The sequence below is a fragment of the Myotis davidii genome, unplaced genomic scaffold (assembly GCF_000327345.1).
Source record: "Myotis davidii unplaced genomic scaffold, ASM32734v1 scaffold663, whole genome shotgun sequence".
NCBI classification, from domain to species: domain Eukaryota; kingdom Metazoa; phylum Chordata; class Mammalia; order Chiroptera; family Vespertilionidae; genus Myotis; species Myotis davidii.
The window spans coordinates 2127070-2134620 of record NW_006295816.1 but is presented as its reverse complement, the minus strand read 5'-3'; the positions used below and the strand labels follow the sequence as shown (position 1 = coordinate 2134620).

General features: G+C 64.3%; 1 protein-coding gene across 1 annotated transcript in view; it reads right to left on the bottom strand.

Annotated features, from left to right (window-relative positions):
* Nucleotides 1–7545, bottom strand: part of GNAI2 (guanine nucleotide binding protein (G protein), alpha inhibiting activity polypeptide 2) — a 17517-nt gene extending 9972 nt beyond the window's left edge. The window contains 1 exon segment of the mRNA XM_006779677.2: nt 7519–7545. The gene's annotated coding sequence lies outside the window, so the exon portion shown is untranslated.
* Between the last annotated feature and the right edge of the window lie 6 nt (nt 7546–7551).

The window sequence follows — 7551 nt, the reverse complement described above, 5'->3', positions numbered from 1 at the left end:
CCGGCAGCTCTTCCTTCCTCCAGGTGCTGCTTGGGCCCTCACTCCCGGGAAGGGGCTCCACGTGGGTCTGCGCTGCGGGTCTCGGATGGGCCTTGCCTTCCCCCAGGTGCCCCAACAAACCCGGAACCTCCCCAGTAAGTGCCAACAATCGGCCAGGCCTGCCTCTGCCAAGTCAGCGCTCTCCGTGCAAGAGGAACTGGCCGGCCAGACAGACAGACAGAGGGCTTGTAGGGCAGGACGGTCTCCCCCGGGGCCTGCCCACTGTGCAGGGGAAACTGAGGCACCGGGTCGGAAAGGCCGCCTGGAGGACAGGAGGCCCTGAGCCTGTGCTGTTGGACCTTAAGGCGACAGGTCTCACCTAGAGCAGCCTGAGATGCCAGGCCACAGGGGGGGGGGGACGTCGCACGCCTCTTCCCCTGCTTCTTCATTTAAGGGGCCCCTTTGCTGTTTTCAAAGAACCTAACCCCCCACTTCTCAGTCACTACGGTGGCCCCAGGTGAGGTGCACAGTGCCCTGAGGGAGTGTGCCAAGCCCAAGCCTGCCCGAGCCCCCCTGGTCCTCACTCACCCCAAACTAGCCCAGGGTCTCGCCCAAGCCGGCAGCTTGCTGAGTCCCCACAAGCCCTGGAGCCATGCTGACACCCCAGGTCCCCGCCCGCCAGAGAGGAAGGGGCTGCCTGGGGTCACCCCAAGAGGAAGGGGCCTGAGTGGTCGCCAGGATGCGCTCTGCTCCGCGCAGCTCATAGCCCAGGAGCCTGCAGATCTGCTCCCAGTTTCCTAAGTCTCTCTGGCTCCTCAGCCCTGAGGTCCCGCCTGACAACACAGAGCAGAACCCCTGGGGCCCCGAGCAGAGGGGAGGCCACACACCCTGAGGCCCAGGAGCAGGAGGACCTGCCTCAGCACCGAGTGTGGCTCCCAGCCCGCACCCGGACACAGTGGCACAGAGTCCCCACGCGCGAGCCCGCCGCAGCCTGTGCTCACGGGGAGCCCCGGTGGGAACTCTGTCCTCCTCACAGGACGGCTCCCCGTCTTCTCCCAGTTCAGGGCCCCCACCTCCGAGCGGGCGCAGTGGACGGAGCAAGCAGAAGGCCAGCGGAGTGGAGCACTCAGGTGCCTGCCTCTGCCTGGGGGCTGCGAGGAAAGGCAGGAAGCAAAAGCGGGGGAGCCGGGCCCAGGGCAGGTTCTGGCTGGAGCAGTGACGGGATTCATGCACAGTCCTGGGTCCTGCCCTGGGGCAGAGTCCCCTTGCGATCTCCTCCGAGACGGGCCACCCAGACGTGCAGCGCACGTGCGCACCCACAGCACCTGCCTGCCTCCCGGCTCATCATTCTTGCCCGCTGGGCACAGGCTCCTGAGGCCACAGCCGTGCTCAGAACCACTGCCCGGGTCACACCGTGGTGTCTCCACTTATTGGGTAAGTCATGTCATGTCCCGGGCCTCAGTTTCCCCATCAGTGAGCTGAGTGTGAGTCAGACCCGCCCCTGAAGCGTCCGGTGCCATAGCAGCCCAGGCTCAATCAGGCAGCTGCTCTCATCCCCAGAGGCCGAGCGAAGGCACCCAGGCCAGTGGCCAGCAGCAGGGGGAATCCTTAGCCTGGACCAGGGCCCCTCTGTCCAGCCCGGGGCAGGGGAAACCCAGAGTGAGCTAATGCCGGCTGCGGCTCCGTTTCCGGGCATTCATCGGGCCTGCAGCCGGCCTTCCGGCCCTGGAGGCCATGGCTGCTCGGGACGCAGCAGCAGCTCCGCTTTCCTGCCAGCTCCCGCCCGCCGGCCGGCGTCCCGCTCCCAGCCTCCACTTCCTGTGGTCAGAGGAGGGGCCTGGAACCCTCAGAATCGCCACGGCGCTGGGATCCGAGGCCAGGGGCTGCTGGGGCAGGGCAAAGGCTGGGGCTGGCTCCATCCCAGAGGCACCCAGCAGGGCGGCACAGGGCGCGCGATGAGCCCAAGCAGGTGGCCTCACCGTCCAGGCTCCCAGTGGACGGCTCACCTGCCCGCCCCCAGCAGAGCGGGGCCCTCTGGCCTCTTCCTCTTTGGGGCTCCTCCTCCTCCAGCTGCTTCCTCCTTTTCCTCTGGCGCGGACACCACTTCCCCGAGCAGCCCAGCCCTGCCGCCGCCTCCACCGCCCTCCGCCTGCGGGGACACAGTCCCTGCCGGGACACAGGGGGCACTGCCATTGCCACCCCCTCTGCATATTTTGAAGCCGTAGCAGCCGTGACACCAGGGACGCACCAGGCCACAAGGACACCTTCTCAACAAGCCCTGTCCGGCCACCCGTAGGTTCTGGCTCCCGCTGGCCCGGCGCTCACTGCCAAGCCCCGATGTCCCCACAGGGCGCCCAGCAGACGTTTGGCTATTCCAGGGAGAGTACCCTTCCCAAACCGCAAAAATGGCCACAGCCCCAAGAAGCAGCATTGGGGAGAGGGTGAGGGTTGGCTGGTTTTTTGTGTTGTTTTTTTTAAAAATATATTTTTATTGATTTCAGAGAGGAAGGGAGAGGGAGAGAGAAACATCAATGATGAGAGAGAATCATTGATCGGCTGCCTCCTGCACGCCTCCTCCTGGGGATCGAGCCTGCAACCCGGGCATGTGCCCTTCCCTGGAATCGAACCCAGGACCCTCTAGTCTGCAGGCTGACATTCTATCCACTGAGCCACACCAGCCAGGGTTGGGCTGAGGTTTAGTAAGAACAAGAGTTCCAGGCCAGAGGCCCCACCCTGGACTACGACTGAGGGAGGGGCTGCCTCAGAGCACCAGGTCCCAGGGCCCCCATCTAAGGGCCTCGCTCCAGGGCACCTTGCAGGGCACCTTAGGTGGGCCCATGAGCTATGGCCCGGCCAGAACCCGCTGGCCCCTTCCCCTCACTCAACCCCTAGGTGAGACTCTTGCCCTGAGCTGTTGGGAAGATGGACAGAGACTGGCCTGGGCCCTGCTCTCCCCCCCGACCCCCCGCATCTGTCCAGTCCTGTCTTCCCGCAGCACCAAGGGGTGTTGGGGGGCAGCACTCGGGCTCTGGTCAGACCTCTCATCACCTGCTGGGGGGTGTGGTGCGACAGGGGCTTGGTCCCTCGGTGGCTAAGAGCTTCTGTGAACAAAGCTTCCTCCATCCTGTTCCTGCCTAAAGGATGGGTGGTGCCCGGCTGGCGTGGCTCAGGGGTTGAGCTGGCGTGGCTCAGGGGTTGAGCTGGTGTGGCTCAGTGGCTGAGCGTGGACCTATGATCCAGGAGGTCACGGTTTGATTCCCTGTCAGGGCACAGGCCCAGGTTGCAGGCTAGATCCCCAGTGTGGGCCTACAGGAGGCAGCTGATCCATGATTTTCTCTCATCATTGACGTTTCTCTCTCTCTCCCTTCCTCTCTGAAATCAATGAATATATTAAAAATAAAATAATGGGGCTTTAAAGACAAAGACCAAGAACTTCACAGCCAGGGCCTCGTGTCCAGGGCAGGTTCAGGACCAGCCCTGCTGGAGGCCTGGAGACCTCCCTGGGATCCCACCTGACAGGCTGCCCAGGCCCCCATCTGGCAGCCGAGGCTCCAGCTCCAGCACAATGGAGTCCCGAGGCTGCCCGGCCTGGCAGGGAGGCCTGCGCTCCAGCTGCCTCGCCGTCCACCCCAGCCACAAGGGGCTCATTCTCTTCTCCTCACCACACTGCCCTCTGCCTGGGGTTCTCCGCCCACCCTCCCGGGACACCCTCCGCAGAGCTCAGCGTGGCTTCCTTTGCAAGGCCACCCAGTCTCTCCCGCCGCCCAGCTCGAGGGCATCCCCTGAAGGACCCCCTCCCACCCCCCTACGGGAGCCTCAGGCCGCCGGCCCCAGCACCGGGCAGGGGGGGCGCTCGTGGGACTGGGCAGGACGCAGGCAGGTGTCAGAAATGGCTCAGACCCCCTCACTCCCAGTGCGGGAGCCCGCGCCCGCCCGCCCGGGAGACAAAGCCTTGCCCAGCCTGGGGGAGGGGTGGGAAGAAGAGCCTGGGAGGCCCGAGCTGCCCCGCCCCCATTCAAATGCTAATGAGCTCCAGCCGGGAAGGGAAGGCTGTGGGGGGAAAGGCGGGACTGGAGGTAGGCTGGGTCCCTAGACCCCCAGGAAGGCGGCTCAACCCCCCAGCGCTGGGCCTAAGGCCCCCAGGGCAGTCTGTCACTCCAGGTGGCACCAACTGTCTACACTACATGCCATGGTCTCCCCACTTGCTGTGAGCAACTGCCTGAGATCAAGGAAGGGGGTTCCCCAAAACTCCACCCTGGGGCCAAGCAGCCTGGAGGCTGGGGAGACCCCTCGCTACCAAACTCTCGGCTCTGCAGGGGTGAGTGAGGGTCCCTCGCCTGTTCCCACCCTCCAGGCTCTGGTGTACTCCCCACCTGTGGCTGCAGCAGCACCGGTGCTCAGGTTACGGGTGGAGAGCGGACCAGGATTTACCAGCGGGGGTGCTCATCCAGTGCACTAGGTGGGCTCGGGATTTGAACCCAGATCTGGTGACCCCAAGAGCTGGTCCAGGGAGGGTGAGCCAGGAAACAGCCACCCCAGGGCTGGGGAACCCAGGCCAGGTCTCCCTCCCTCAGTACCTGGCGGGGTTGGCCCCTTTGCCCCCCTTGTCTAGCCCTAGCAAATGTCATTCTTCAAGACTACCCACCCAGAGGGCCCCTTCTTAGGGGGCACCCCCACTTTCACCCATCCCCCAGCCAGCTACCTACCGTGGGCCAGGCCCTTTGTTAGAGACACAGACAGGACAAAGGCCATCGACCGCCCTTCGTAAACCGAATGGAGCCCTCGCATGTACAGTCTGCGCTGGCCAGGCCAGGACTCCTGCGCCCTGCTCTGGTCTGAGCCCCAAGAGCCAGACAGCCCTGCGACAGTCCCCAAACAGCCTGAGCAAGCTGGGGGTCCCTCTGAGGTCACACCGAGGAAGGAGCAGACCACAAAGCCATTCTCCTGTGGGAAGAGTTGAAGTCCCTACTGTGTGCCAAGCCCCGAGACTGGCTGCAGGCTGGAGTGGGGGGAGGGCTGTGTGAGGTGCTGGCACAGCCTGTGATGAGACCAGCAGGGAGAAGCCTCAGAAGCTTCCGTCTCAGGATCCCCCAATCCTGATCATCGGCCCGACACCCAGCCCTTGCCACCCACCTGCCAAGATACGCCAGGCTGTGGCTCATCTCACTCCATCCACCATCCCCAAGACCAAGTTCAGTAGCACTTCACTCAACAGGCAGACAAGGAGCACCCAGTGGGTGCCAGGCTCCATGCCTAGCCCAGGAGGAGCCCTGCCCTGCCATCTCAGGGTGGGCGGGCAGCTCTGCCCAGACACGGGCTCTGAGGGGGGAGCCGCAGCGCCAGAGCCAGGGGTGCACCCAGCCTTGGCGAAGGGGCTGCCAGGAAGGTGCCGGGCGGTGGTGCCTGGGCAGAGTCTTGAAGAGGAGGTGTGAGTTAGGTGGAACCGGGACAACACCCCAAGTGAGGGGCCACGAAGTGCCAGGGCTGGAGGCGCTGCTGTGCTGACACGCGAGGCCTGCCCGGCCGGTGACCGACACTGTCTCCTTTGCCCACACGCCCATCTGAAATCAGGGAAACCCCCAAACCCGGACTCTGGCTTCCTTTCCCCTGACGCCCAGATTCTGCGGGGGACAACAGGTGGCGGTGTCCCCGGAGCGGGGCTATCAGCACCTCTGCCCCCCACCAAGCTGCCAGGAAAACCTCCCCAGTGCGCACATCTGCCTCTGCCGGTGACAGCCTGGCCCGGCGCTGGCACTCTACCCAGGCCGGGAAGGAGCCATGGTGCGGGTGGGGCAGCGGGCGTGGTTCTGGCTGGGAAGGGAGGCTGGCAGTTACCCAGCGAGTCCCGTTGCCTGGACGGAGTCCTTCCCGCTATGTGGGCCGGGCGCCCGGCACTCGGGCTGCTCCACGGGCTCCATCACCTCCCTGCACCTGGGCGGGAAAGGGCCGCCGCCAGGGCACTTCCCACCTGGGCCCGGGGAGCCTTCTCCTGAAATGAAGGGTTTTAAACATGCTCTAATTATGCCCATATTTGTGCGTTATAAAGGAATGAGAAAAGGAGAGAAAATGAAGTAATGTACAGGATTCTTATTTCAAAGACAAGATTTGAAAAATACACAATTCTAGCTGGGAAATGAAGGACTAATCAATCACTTTGTGAATTCAAAGACCATATTTGGGACTCCTAGAAGGTTGAGCATTTTTCTACCACTTAAAATAGCTGCTGTACTCTTCATCCTCACTCTAAACATGGAACATAAAACATCAAGAAGATTCAAAGTAAAAAGGGCACGGAAGGCCCCGTCTCTCGGCCAGGGACCCACAGCGACTCGGGGTGAGGGGCCACACCCCCCACACCGTCCAGCCTCCATGCTGCTGCGGGGGCCTCCCCCTCCTGAAACCCCCCAGACCAGGCTGCCAGGGCACCACACCTGCTCCGGCAGGAGGCTGGCCTGGGGCAAGCACAGGCCCACAGTCTCCGCAAAAGTCCAGCTCAGTGCCCCCCACCCCCCAACCCCCGCCACACTCACCGGCTGGCCCGCTGGCCCCCTCGCAGGGCTCAGCATCCCCCTCCCAGTCTTGCGGCCCAGAAGGGGGGCAGGAAGCCCGGCAGGCCCGCAGCTCTCGCCCGGCCGCGGGGAAGCAACATGTCAGCTGTCTCACCACTTCCCCTTCCCCCCACCCCTCCAGCACCCACCCTCTTCCCTGGGATTGAAGGCGCCACAACCCGCACGCCTCAGCACTCCCGCCTGTGCCCCCACCTCCCTTGCAGCCCCCACGGGGCTGAGGCACTGGGGGGTGGCCAGCCAGCGGCTCCCCGGGAAGCCCAGGCCTGGCGCCCCTCCCCAGCGGGACCAGCGGCCCCTCCTCCGGCCCGGCCCATGGGCAAAGGACGGATGGGGGCCTCTGGGGAAGGCCAGAGTGGGGGAGCAGCGGGTGTGAGAAGGGATGCGTGCAGCGAGGAACCTGGTGGGCCAGATGCATGGAGCAGGGGTCTCTAAAGGTTTGGGGGTTCCAGCTGGAGAGAGGGCTCATGAGCAGTCAGGGTTTCCCAATCAAAAGGCCCCCTGGGGTCAGGATGCACAGGTGGGTATGGGGTCCAGAGTAGAGATGGGCACAGAGAGGGAAGGAGGGAGTGGGGGGGACCTGGCAGGGGCCTCAGGGATGCTCATGCCCAGTGGGAACAGGGGAGCAAGTAGGGGGAGAGGTGGTACCTGGGGGGGGGCGCTGATTGGGGTTTGAGGTCTGAGTTTGGTCGGCCAAGGGCGGATGGTCGCGCAGAGTTCAGGGCAGCTTCCGTTGGGGCAGAAGCGGGTGGGTTTGGGGGTTTGGGATGAGTTGAGGGTCTGACCTAGAGTCTGGACTATGGACCAGAGGTCTAGGCCAAGCCAGAGTTTTGAATCATTATTTGGGGGTCCTGGCCAGGCCGGGTCGGGGCCCAGGCCCAGTCTGGGGGTTCAAAGCCCTAGCCTGGATGCCAAAGTCCTGGGCGGGGGGGTGAAGCGGGAACAGCGGTCCCAGCGCAGGACGCGGCCTCACCCAACAGCAGCAACTTCACCTCCCGCGCCGCCT